We start from the raw sequence: 14377 nt of genomic DNA, 5'->3' as shown, positions 1-14377 counted from the left end.
TCACGACGGGCCTGGGAAGGTGTTTGTACCGCGATGAAGACGGGTAAGGTAGAAGTGACAAATGTGGTAACGGCAGTTAACCCTCTAGAGCCCTAGGGGTCATCAGTTTTTGTTCACCCAAAACATTTCGTGGGCTCTAGAGGGTTAAGAGAGAAATATATAAACTCGGACAGGTAGAGACTAAGAACCAAGGATTCGGGGCCGTAAAGAATGAATTAAATGAGGTAAGAGACATAAAGAGACATGGAATGGTTGAAGGACGAATTACATAAAGTGAAAGAGGAGCAAACACAAATAGAAATGGTGAAGGATGTAAACATTGAGCTTGTTGAATGTTTTGGGACCCGATGTAAGAGTCGGGATCACCTCCCTTAGGAACAAAGGGAGACGATATGCTCCCTCGAAGCAGACCATGACCAGGTGAGTCTGGTAAGTCTGTGCAAGGTGGAGTGGGAGCATGATGCGACAGGGTGCATGCTGAGTTTTGGGGGGCGGAGGTGGGGTAAAAGCCCCGGGATCTCTTGGGGGTAGCACAAGCGCCCTGTACGATTGTGTCAGAACGTGAGCAGAGCACGAATAACATGGCATGGGTGAGTGCACGGGAGAGAATGGGACACGGATCGACCCAGACGAGAGTAGCGGTTGGTGTGGTTAGTGTAACGGACAGGAGGGGTGAGCCAACTGAGCGGGATAAAGTTATTTTGGAAACATCATCGGCTCCACGGGACTCGGCGTGTGAGGTATGAGAGTGTGCGCGGTCTGCGCTTTGCAAACCGCCCAAGCGCGGACCATTGCTCAATGTGGTAATGGCTATAGTTAAATATATATATATATATATATATATATATATATATATATATATATATATATATATATATATATATATATATATATATATATATATATATATATATATATATATATATATATATATAGTTACGGTTGTGGAAATTCACAGAACACCATTCAGGTTCCCCGAAGATCAGTTATGTCGATAAGTGTGTGTCCAGGTTAGATTTCCCCACCGATGTACAACGGGATTTATTCGTGTGCCGGGCTGTGAACCTTTGAGGTAGTGTTATTCTTTCCTACCTTTATTTTAAACAATCATCTCCTCACCACCTTCTCCACAACCACCAACATCTGCACAATCAACAACATCTCTACAACCACGCCAGCTCCACCAAAACGCCAACAAACTCCACCTCCACCACAACGCCACAAAGTTTACAACCACGCGTCAACAAACAAAAAGAACAACTCAACAACTCCCGCCCCGATATTCTGGAACGGGTAAACAAAAGTGACGGTTACAAAAAGTATTCTCCGAAGAAAAACAACTCCATGACTCCTAGGATTTTGCCCCGTGTGCCGGGAGGAAAGGGCGAGGGGTGAACGCCCCGGGGCGATAAAATGCCGCGTTTGCTGGCCAAAGAGAGAGTCGAGTTGGTGAGTCCAGTCAAGTGTTGGTCGGAGGAGTGGAGTTCGTTCATCGGCGGAGGCAGTCGGGTTGGAGTCGGGAGAAGTCACCAGTCGAGAGAAGTCGCCAGCCAGCTACATAACGGTCCAAGCGACCAGGCCGCGCTGCTAGGCCCTGGACCAAGCAAGCCGCCGTTACAACAGCTGCCGCGTTGACGACAAGACATATGGAGGGTCGCCGACCAAAAGACCCATTGAGTCACCTCAAGGGCGACCAAGGTAACCTGCCTGGCCTCGCGGAGCTCCTTCGGTTATCCCAGCTCCGAGGCACATTAAAGGCTTACGAGCCCAGTTCTATCTTTCTTTTCTGGGGTTTCTGCATGAAAGTCTGTGGCGCCTTGTCCGTAAGTAGATGTACGTAATAAATCGATATCGGCTGTAGGTTTTTACTCATGTCTTGTCCCCATTCCCCCCATTCATTGCATATGTGTAAAAATAAATGTCCCCCATTTTTGAATGTCACCTGCTTGTTGCATCCCTCCTCCATTGACTGCCATAATTGTGTTCGGAATAATTAGCTGGCTGATTAATAGCCGATAAAACGTACCTCTGGTCCGACGGGGCTTGGTGATATAAAACCGCTCAGCAATCGCAAATGGAACGAGCTGCTTAAAACGGCTCGTTTTCGTGCAGGCTCCGTTGAGGTATAAATCCCCGGAATTTCTGTCTGCGCGAATAATTAGGTACATCGACAATTCGGCGATCGACCTTGTAGCGCGTGGACAGAAGAGTTGGCTGGTTTATGGTGTGGTTAACAACACCCATAGCTGGGTTTCGGCGTTGATCCGAAAGCTGCGACAAGATTGCTCGTTCGGTGGGCGCGTGCGGCCGCAATTGAGCGAAAGGCGGTCGCCTGTATGCCGGGCGGGCGGAAATCCACAACAATATATAGACGGTTATGAAAATGAACCCCGAAGAAGAGTATAAATGTACATGTGGGAGACCCGAAGATGAGTTATTTCATTAGTTTATGTGTAAGTCGTTCTTTTCCCCTTGTCTAATGGTTTTGGGGGGACATACCTTGAAGATAGTTTGTGTATTCCCGGTGTGATGTCTTTCTCCCTGCCCCCTGCTACTTTCAATACACCATCGGTCCGTTCGAAACCCTCTGCTACTTTCTATCCACCATTGCCAAATTCAATAATCCCTCCTTCACCCCTTCAGTTTTATATTCAACCCCGCTGTTGGTCGGTCTTCCCATTACCACTCCATCCACGTATTATTTCATTCAGCACATTCGGTCCATCTGTTGTCATTAATCGTTCAGGTCGATCGGATTACCTTCACTGCACTGGTCTTAATTCCTTCTTGCATTCCACACGTTCATGGCACAAAGCACGATGCTTGTTGCATTTGCAGTGGGGAACGGTGCTTCTTACATGCATGTTTTTGCTGTGTGGTACAATGCGCATTGTAAAATGGAACGTTTGTGCACACAGGGATGGGCTGGGGCACTCTTTACGTTTTTTGCACTTGGGGGAGGTGGTGGGGCCTGTGTTGAAGGCTCCTTCAGGAACAGCAGGATTTCTCATGGGTTGCATCGTGGACCCACCCCCATTGGATGCACACCAATGGGAGAGAGGCTCACACGAGCCAGGACTCGCAAAAAGCCATGTAATGCGAGGAGAAGAAAACCCAAAGTGTGGATGGGATGGTAGTCACCTCAATGCTTGTCCTATGAGGACAAGAGAGCCTGAAATGCGGATGGGACAAGAAGTCCCCTAAAAGCTTGTCTGGAGAGCAATATAAAAATCCCAGATTGCGGATTTGCTCGTGGTGGAGCTGCTTGTCCTGTGTGCACAGCAGAAATGGAACGGCTTTCCATTAACATACCAGGAACGCCAGAGAGGATTTGCCTATGCCTCAGAAATGCGGCTGCATGTCCCATCATGCCGAATCACCACTCCACTGGACAATCTTTCCCATCCTCCCTCACCTGTACATTTGGACCAGCACAGCTCCATTAGGTTGTGTGAGGTGAGAGAAGGAGTCGACCCAATGCTCTGTTCTCTTCATTCTCTCAGTTCTTCTTCTTCTGCTTCCTGGATTGAATGATGGTCACATGTCTTTTGTTTAAGGAAATCTGTGGAAGGAGAATACGTATTTGATTATGTGTAAATAAACAGTTGCTGGTTGTTCTTTCAAATCTGTCTCAGTTGTCTTTTCCTTCATTGGTCCGACACAGTGTACAAGCATAGTTAGATTAGTTAGATTGGAAGTTGTACCCCACGTGATTTGCACTCATTAGCAAGCCGACATTAGCAGGATTTTTCTGTATTTTGCTCCATCCATTTTCTCTTCTATCCTGGTAAGCACCCCAGTCTCTTCTGATGAGAAACAACCACATAACATGATGCTGCCACAGTCATGCTTCACAGTAAGGATGGTGTTCTTTGGGTGATGTGTTGTATTGGGTTTGCGCCAAACATTACGTTTTGCATTTAAGCTAAAAAGCTCCATCTTGGTTTTGTCAGACCACAAAACTTTGCTACATGACTTCAGAATCTCCAAAGTAGTTTTTTGCATACCTCAAATGGGACTCAAGGTGGGATTTTTTTTGAGTAATGGTTTCCTTATTGCCACCCCACCATACAGGCCAGACTTGTGGAGTGCTTGGGATATTCTTGTCACGTGCACACAGTGACCAATCTTTGCCATAAAGGCATGTAGCTCTTTCAAAGTTGCCATTGGCCTCTTGGTGGCCTCTCTGATCAGTCTTCTCCTTGGTTGGTCATCCAGTTTGGAGGGATGGCCTGATCTAGGCAGTGTGGTACCATATGCCTTCCACTTCTTCATGATTGTTTTGACTGTGCTACAAGGGATATTGAAGTCCTTTGAAATATTTTTAAACCCACCCCTAATCTGTGCCTTTCCACCAAACCCAGACCACCCCAAGAAGCAGCAGGCCAGATTCACTGTAGCAGCAGGGGGATAGCCCCGAGATAATGGCTCTATTGTTGCAGATGATGTCAGAAATGAGGGCCAACAATGGTGACAGGCTGGGCTCTGAGCTGACAAAAAAATAAAAACCAATGTCACCCGCAGGGTGACCCGTATCTTGCCAAAAGGTGACCACGTGTGACTTCTTTAAGGTCACACTGAGGTGAACAGAGCTGCTATCCACCAGGAGCGACTCCTTGAGGAATATCTGCCTACGAGAGATTCCGATGAGAATCGTTCTACAGAGTAACCATGAAAAATATGCTTTTTCCTCATAACATCACCAACTGACATCATAATGTCTCAAGCTTGACATATCTAGAAAGCACTCATCGAGGTGTTCAATTTGAGGTACTACATGATATGGTTCCTAAAACTTGAAAATTTGACCTTGGGGTCAAATATGTTTGACCTGAGGCGCTAACCATGAAGGTCAAGGCCGATCGCCACCAAAAATTAATCAGCTGAGCACCAGACCATGAACTATATTCCCATGAAGTTTGAAGACTATCCGATCAAAATTACTCAAAAAATAAGGGATTCGTCGACTCCCCTGATTTGCGACAAAGTGACCTTGACCTTTACCTTCAAAATTTTATGTGCTGAAAGGGACCTCTTTAGGCCTCTGATATGCGAAGTTACAAAAATTTCCAATGATAACTGTGCTCTGCAGAATTTTTTTATACGTGATTACAGACAAACAAACAAACAAACAAACAAACAAACAAACAAACATACAAGCTGACTAACATATCTTACAAAAACTTCGTTTTGGCAAGATAATAAATAAAAAAAACATACATGCTGACGAACATATCTTGCAAAAACTTCGTTTTGGCAAGATAAAAAAAAAAAACTGGATCTGAGTCAAGCAGAGCTGGAGGACAAGCTGACAGCAAAAATTGAAGCGAGAAACACCGAGCTGGGTGGCAAAATTGATGCGTGACGCAACGAGGTTGGTCGAGAATTGAAGCAAGCCACACACAGCTGAAGGCGAGGCTGGTGGCCGTACGTGGGAATTTGGCAAAGAAGGTATGGGAAATGTGACAGATCATGGAGACAGAGATAGGTGGGGCTAAACCGTGAATTGAAACAGTATGGGAGTCAGATGAAAGTAAAATAAAATGGGGGCACAGAGCAGGTTAAAACAGCGATAGGAGGAAATATAAGTAACGTCAGGAGCTCTGCATTACAGGAGTTAATAGCCAGAGCCAGGAGGTTAAGACAGAAATGAGAACAGGCTCTGGCAGAGAACGTTGAAGGACATGCGGGGGCAGATTCGTGCAGGGCACTTGTGGCCTCACGGGCACACGGGCACAAGAATCCGTGCCTCAGGAGCGGGTGCAGCAGGCTGATCCCGAGGTGGAGTCAGCATGTATTACTGCACCGACCAGGGAGGTGGACATGATTGATAATTGTGTGAAAAGAGAGCTGGAAGTCCAGTTAACACTGGTCTGGAAAGGTTCCCCTGTATCTCACCTTGATGCTTTTGAGGACCAGTAGGTATGTTTGCTTCTGGCACTCCCATCCATCTTTGTCACCAGGGATGTTTCCGAGTCTGTACGTACCTGAGTGTGCGGTGTGTGTCCCACACACGAGCTGCTCGAACCCATGGCACACGTCAGTGGTGGAGGTTACATGGCCGGTTTGCGAACCGTGTGCTTTGGCATATGGGGAGTGGCCATGTCGTGGGACCAAAGTCACGTGGCTCGAGTATACTGGCTTCGGTGTGGGGAAGGGCCAGCATGCGAGTGGGATGAGCAGTGTGAGTGAGGCATGTATAATGGACGACGGAAAGAAAGAAGGATGGAGGAAAATGTCCGGTCAATCGCCAGTGATGGACTGGTTAGCGTAAGAAGCAGAGTGGCTCCCCCAGGGATTTGTGAGCATGGCTCAGGCTCAGGACAAACTGAGTGAGGGGATGCCGCATGACGGAGTATATATGCATACAGTCTCGAGGAGATGAGATAGGGTTGAAATAAATGCTACCTCCAGGTTGTGCGGAAGGCCCGAAGGATTACACAGAAACGCTGCTGCTTGGGCACGTTTGATGGCCCAGGTAAGCCTGATAGAGGATGATGGTGCCAACAGGCAGATGGGGGTGTAAAGCGGAAACCCCATGAGCCTTTCAGCAAAAGAGGGGGTGGATGAAAGGAAAATTCTTGCATTGGCATAAGAGTGGGGGCACTGGGACGTTAGGGGAGGGATCCCGTGGGAGTCTTGAGTGGAGGCTGCAAAAGGCAGCCAGCGCGAGGGGTGGGGGTGGGGGGAAGGGGGCGAGAGAGGACGATATGCTGCGGAGCGTACATGGTTTGTGCAGTTTGCACAGTCCATGTGGGAATGGAGGCCACAGCTGTTAGGTAACCAATGAGGAATATCCATGGCCCAGTGGAGATGCAAGTAGATAAAGGCTGGAGCAGGTTGGCTTACAGGGACAAGGACAACAAGGAAATCCAACACAGATGGAGGCCATTCAGCCATCATGCCTGCGTGAACACCACACTAACCCAAGATCCAAGAAGAAAATGCAAAAAAAAAAAGTTTTTAATTAATGAAAGAAGAAAAAAATTGTATTTTTTTTTTGTATTGTTTTTTTTTGTTGTAATTTTTTATTTTTATTTTTTAGTTTCTTTTCTTTTCTTCCCCTCGGAGAGGGGGCAAGGGCTTCGTTAAAAACACACATCAACCACACAACCCCCCTTAACAAGACCCCCCACCAACAGCACACCGTACACAAATCACCCATCAATACTCAAACTACCGAAAAGTCCTGCCAACATCCCCAGACCCCTCGATCTCCATAACTTCCAGGTACCAATCTAATTGGTTCACAAAAAAGTGACCACTATATTAATTATTGTATGTCTGCATGTCTGCATGTCTGTCTGTCTGTCTGTATGTATGTCTGTGTCTGTCCCGAGCATAGCTCCGTGGGTTTTGATCCGATCCTAATAAAATTTTGGTGGGAGGTTTATATCATGATCTCGTTGTGTTTTCCTGAAAATGGGCGTGGTGCGCCCATTATGGGCGGAGCCACGCCCAAAAAACATGTGCTTTTAGGGGGTAGCAGATTTCAATTTGCATCTTCTCCTCGGGGGTTTGTCGAATCTGGCAGTGGTTTCGGTATTTGGTTAGCCCAATGGCACCTGCATAGCCACACAGAGCTCGATTTTTCATTTTCGTCCCAAGGTCAGTCACAAGGTCACAAACTTAGAAAATTGCGAATTTTGACATAAAAATCATACGACCGCACAAACTTTGAGAGCTTGGATGACAATATTTTTATGCATAATCTTGAGGTCATTCCCCACCTAAAGTCTTGAAACCATTATGCTCTATCTCGAACACCTTGCCCGTGGTGCCCCCTTCAAGTTTGTTTTTACGCTGATTTCATCAAAGTATGGATAATCTGAGGAGTGCGAAATGCCATATAGCCTATATGACGTTATATTGTTCCTGGAATGTTCCAGAGGAAGTTTTGCACCAAAGGTCATAATCCTTGACCTTTAAAGTTCACAAAGGTCAAATTTTCAAAGTTGTGGGAATCAAACCGGGTTTTCGACCTTCTTCGACGAACTAACTCCATTAAGCGAAAGCACGTATCCTGTTTCCTTATTTTAATGTCCACAACATTGTTTTGTGACCTTTAAACGTTATGCAAAGGTCAAATTGTTTAAGTTGGTGAACGAAACCGGGTTTTCGACATTTTGCAGCTAATAACCTGTCACTCGTACCACATCATGTTGATCATTTTTATATCTTGGTCAAAATTATCACATTGTCTCATCCTTGACTTCTGAAACAATCTACATCGTCAAATACCGCTCGTGAACCATCGTCGTCTTCAGACTTGCTCTAATTTAAACTTGTCTACTTTTTCTGCTGCCACAACGTTTCCAGGGAGGCCATCCCATGCATTAACTACTCTCAGTGAAAGTCCCCTGCCTTACGACCATCTTAACTCTCCTCTTCTTTACTCTCAGGCTATGGCCCCTGGTCCTATCACTATCGACTGTTGAATAATTAATCTGCACTTCTTTTATCAAAACATTTCATTATCTTAAAAATCTCTATCATATCTCTTCGCAACCGCCTCCTTTCTTGTGTATAAAGCCCTGCCTCCTTCAACCGCTCCTCATAGCTGAGTCTCGCTCGGCCTGGAATCAATCTCGTAGCCCTACGCTTAACCTCCTCTATGGCATCTATGTCCTTCCGGAACTGTGGTGACCAAAACTGCACACAATATTCTAGATGTGGCCCTCACTAAATTCCTCTGCAATGTTAACACCACCTCTTTTGATTTATAATTCATCCCCCTCCTTATACAGCCCAAAACCCTCTTTGCTTTACCAAGAATACTTTCCTGAATCTGTTCAACACCCACTCTGCTATCCACCTGACCTCCAAGCTTTGTGTCATCCTCAAATTTGGAAAGCTTACTCTTTACCACCCTATCCAAATCATTGATGTAAATATTGAATAGTAATGGTCCGAGCACTGATCCCTGAGGTACCCCGCAACTTACATCCTCTGAGCAAGGCATCCTCCCACTCACAGGCACTTTTTTTCTTCCCATCACGAAGCTAGTTTGCAATCCAATTAGCTACCTGACCAGCCACTCCACAAGCCCTCACTTTGGCTAACAACCTCTCATGTGGTACCTTATTAAATGCCTTCTTAAAGTGTGTATATACTATGTCCACTGCATTTCCCTCATCCACCCAATCGGACACTGCTTCATAGAACTCTAAAAGATTTGTTAAACAGGAACTACCTTTGATTAGTTTGTATTTGTTTCAATGGTTCCTCATCTGGTCCTTAATTAATTTCTCCAACACCTTCCCCACAACTGAAGTCAAACTAACAGGTCTATAGTTTCCCAATTCTTCTCTGGATCCTTTCTTAAATAATGGTGTTACATTTGCTACTCTCCAATCCTCCGTTACCCATCCTGACTCCAGTGAACAATTGAAAATATCCGTTAACATCTCGCTTACGTGCTCAGCACCTCCCTCAATACTCTCGGTTGTATATTATCTGGACCAGGAGCCTTATCTACTCTTAGATAACCTAGCTGTTCTTTTACTTCCTCCATTCCAACCTGTATCTTCTGTAAAAGCCCTTCTTCACCACCTTGATAGATACTCTCAGCTATTGGAAATTATCCTTGCTGTTCTCATGTAAAAGTTGAAGAAAAATACCTGTTTAATAAGCCTGCCAACTCACTTTCATCAATAGCCACTCTCCGGTGCTATTCCTCAATGGGCCCAAACTGGTCCTGACCTGTTCTTTTCCCCTGATATACTTAAGGAAAGCCTTGTGATTATGTTTACTATTCCTAGCCATGTCCTTCTCATACTCTCTTTTGGCTTGCCGAGTTATTTTCTTCACTTGCCTCTGTTTACTCCAATAGTGATATAAATCTAGCTCCAGTCCTGTTATTTTATACCTAATAAATGCCTTTTGTTTCTCCTTAATAGCATTCCATATCTCACTGCTCAACCACCATACCGGGCGTAGTGGCGTGTGCCTGTAATCCGGCTACTCGGAGGCTTGGGTTGGAGGATCGCTTGAGGACGGGAGCTCTGCGCTGGGCCACGCTATGAGAGGGTGTAAGGCAGCCCGGAATCATGGCGAAACCCAATCCTTATCCCTGTGTCGCAAGAGGCGACAAGGGTTGCGTCAGGAAGGGCATCCGGCGTAAAACCTGTGCCAAATCAGTATGCGGATCGTAACGGATGATCCGCTGTGGCGACCCCTAACGGGAGCAGCTGAAAGACGAACAACAACATCTCACTGCTCAACCACCCTGGTCTTTTTCTACTTCTAGTTTTACGCTTCATTGGCATGTACTTACTCTGCACTCTACACATTTGGTCCTTTAAGGTTTCCCATTTCTCTGATGCTGATTGTCCTGTTCATAGTCTCCCAATCTACATCACCCAATTCTCTCCTCATACCCTCAAGGTTTGCCTTCCTGAAATCTAATAGCCTTACCCTACTATCCTGAACTCTAAGCATAAACAGAATCTTTGCACACACAATGTCATGGTCACTTGCTCCTAAATGCTCCCCAACCTCCACCTCCTCCACCATATTGGGATCGTTACTTAAAAGGAGGTCTAACACTGCGCTCCCCCTCATGGGCTTATCCACAAACTGGGTTAAAAAGCAATCCTGGAATAAAACTAGGAAATCCTCATCCGCTCTTCCCCACTCCCTGTTCCTGGACCTAATCTATCCCTGGCAAGTTAGAATCCCCCATAATCAATACACTTCCTTTACCACATGCCCTTTTGAATTCTTCATGAACTCCTCCTTCCTCCTCTTCCTTCCCACCCGGAGCTCTATAAAAGCATCCGACCAGTATCTTGTTTTTACAATCTCTAATCTTTACCCACACAGAATCCTCAACATTTATTCCTTCCTCAATGTCACCCCTTTCTCTTGATGCAATGCTGTCCTTTACCCAGATTGCTTCCACTCCTCCTATTCTCCCCTTCCCATCACACCGATACACCTTGTAGCCTTCTAATCCTGTCCTCCAGTTACTCTCCTCCTTCAACCATGTCTCACTCACTGCAACTGCATTGTACTCCTCGCTATTCACTTTGGCTTCAAGCTCTTCCATCTTATTATTTAAACTTCTGGCTTTGATATAGAAAATCTTTAACTTTTCCCTTCCTGAAATTCTATTTCCCTTCCTGGCCTTAATCATAATTACTTCATCCGTTCCTTCCTTTATAGCTTCCCCACCCTCCGCTGACCCCAAAAAGCCTGAATTCCTTCCTCAATTCCCACTGCAAACCTTGCTGCTCCCTTTCTATTTAATATACAGCCATCATTCTGGAAACATTCCCTTTGTCCCCAAAATGATTCCCACTGCTTCCTAAACGTAAAACCTTCCTCCCGACACCATTCTTACAGCCATTGGTTGACATCTATTGCTCTGCTCATAATTTCTATATCGTTTCCTAATCTTGGGAGGATCCCAGAAAACATGACCTCACAACCCTTTGCTTTCAGCTGCTTTCCCAATATCCTGTATCTATTTTTCAAAACCTCTGAATACACTTTACCTGCATCATTCACACCTATGTGTACCACAACCAACTTCTTCCTGCCATGACCCGATACAACATCGTTTACCCTTCCTTCAATGTCCCTAACTGCCACTCCTTCAAAACGACACAGAATTCTATACCTATGATCCTTCCTGCAGAATGAAGAATCAACATATTTAATCGTCTCAACACCCACAAAAACTGTCTCCCCTACCTCATTCTACCAATTTATATTGCTGCACCTCCCCCACTGCCGGCAGGCAGTGGTGGGGGAGTGGTGACCAGGGTGGGCAGTGGTGACGGTGCAACGGGGGAGGGTGGGGACGGTGCAGCGGGTACGGGCAGTGGCGCAGGTGCATGCTGCACCTCCGCCACTGCCTACACCCACTGCACCCCCGCCACTGCCCGCACCTGCTGCACCGTCCCCACCCTCCCCCCCCCCGTTGCACCACCCCCACTTCCAAATATCCTCAGTAACCTCACTCCACAACCCTAACCAACTATTATCAACAAATTTCTCACATTTAGCTACTTCCTTCAACCCGGTAATAACCTTCCTCAAGTGGACGATTTTCTCACACTTCCTACAACAATAACAACCCTCTTCTTCCCCCATTGTTGACGTGGCCCACACTGAGTAACTGTGACATTTTACGTCCTCCTCTTCCTTTCTCCTTCGCTCTCTATTTATAACCTTCTTCACCCCCAAACTCCCAAGGCCCCAACTGACTTCACGCTAAACTTATCACGAGGCCTCGCCCTAATTCTTTCAATAAACTGACTAAACTAACCGCTAAAACTGTTTTGAACAAAACACGAAAAAAACACAAGTTCTGGTTCCACAGACAGCGAAACAAATCTCGAGAACAAAATACACAAAACGCGAATTGGAAACTCATCTTTCGAGGACCGAGAAGGAGAGCTCGAGCTTACCTCGCAGTCAGTGGTCCTCGTGCGCCGATCCCTGAACCGGAAGTGACGTCAATCGGAAGTGACGAGCACAGTTCTCCAAACCTCTCATTGGAATTCGAACAGTTGAGATGACTTTGTAGAGTTCCCACAATAGGGTCCCGTGACCGTTTTTCCGGGACCAAGGTTTTGAAGGTTGATTTAAGTCAATTTGAAGGTGCCGATTAAAATGAGCTGGGGTGAACCTCGTGAAAATGTGGGCCAACTTGTCCAGACGCGAAAATTCAAAATGGCCGCCACACGGCTTCCAGTATATTAAAAATATCTTTGGTTCTACATGTCCGATTTTGATGATTTTTGGGTCTAAACATGTTTTAAGGTCAAATATTTCATTTATCAGCATAATATCTTGTTAAGTGTAAGAATTAAAATTCAAAAAATGCTTTTTTAATCATTTTTGCAGAAAAATCCTCGACGGCCGCAAGCTGACTGCAACGACGAAGACCAGGAAGACACCCTGAATAGTTAAGATGATTAGGTTTGAAGTAAACTGAAATGTTACCATGTTTTAACACACTTTTCATTTATTACAGAGATCCTTGAATGAGTCATAGCCATGTCGTCCAAGGGAAAAGGTAAAAAAAAAAGGAGACGTGAGGAGAGTGAAGAAAGCCACAAGGGCATCCTCTGTGGTGAGCATTGCGATGAAAACAAATCCAACACTACCCCTGAATCATGGGACAATCTGAAGACTTTAGCACAGCAATGGCATCATCCAGATAGGTTTGGAACAGTATACGACACCGTGAATTGGGATGCTGGACCACGAAACATGTTCTTTCATAAAATTTGCAAGATTACATTTTCTAGTAAACGTCATATACAGCTGGCAATAAAGAGACGAGACAAAAGTTTGGCAGCTGAGGATATACCCCAAGAAGAAAGTAGCTGTTCTCTGGAACGACCCCAGAGACTATCTCGAGCAGTAATTGGGGTGATACATGACAAAAACTGTTGCGTATGGTGCATGAAGCCGGAAGATGAAAAACACCCCACCAGGGACAGATGGCATATTATGCAAACGATGGATGCCTGGTATGCATTCAAGGCACATACAGTGTACCTCCATGACATCAGGATGCGTGATCGCATCTTAACGATTATAGATGCAATACCAGATCCCTTGGCAGCAGAAATCCGCTATCACCGGTCCTGCTGGAAGAAGTATGTGTCGCCATCAAAAAGCAGTGAAGATGGTCAGCTCCATGTACAAGATATTCGTCTTTCTGAAGTACGAGAGATGTTCTTCAAACATGTACGCTTGGTTGTGTTCGAAGAGCATGAGTTGCGAACTCTACAGAGCCTGCTGTCTGATTATAAGGCCTTACTGAGAAACTTTGGTTTTGACCCCAGTGGCAAGAAGTCAAGCAACATCAAGGAAATGCTTCAGAAAGAATTTGGTGAAAACATTGGCTTTCATGACCGCCATCGAAAAAATGAAAGTACACTAGTATATGATACATCAGCTGGTGGCAGCTACACTGAAGCAGCCATTTATTCATTGGGTGTCAGTGATGATCAGCTGCTCAACAATGTTGCTCGACGCATGAAAGATGCTCTTGCTTGTATTCCTGAAATGGCATGGCCACCAAGTGTCGAGGAATTGGAGACACCACAGGCCCCAAATGACATGCTTTTGAAGTTTCTGACATGGTTGAAAACCCCACAGAAGCAGAACTTTGAAGAAAGCGGCAGAGATCCTGTGGTTCATACATTTGCCTCGCTGCTTTTGTCATACATCACAGGAAAAAGCTCTGCATTGCAAACACAGCTGTCAGTGACACTGCATGGACTGACCCAAAGTCGAGAGATTCCGGACATCCTCAAAAAGTTCTCCCTCGGAATCAGCTATAAATCTGTTCTTCAACTCTATGATTCATGGGCAAAACATGACCTTGAAAAGAATGATGTATGTCCAGTAGAGC

The sequence above is a fragment of the Eptatretus burgeri genome, chromosome 3, assembly GCF_056783735.1.
Source record: "Eptatretus burgeri isolate ZD-2024b chromosome 3, Ebu_testis_v1, whole genome shotgun sequence".
NCBI lineage: Eukaryota > Metazoa > Chordata > Myxini > Myxiniformes > Myxinidae > Eptatretus > Eptatretus burgeri.
The sequence above is the reverse complement of the archived record's forward strand: the minus strand, read 5'-3'. Positions refer to the sequence as shown.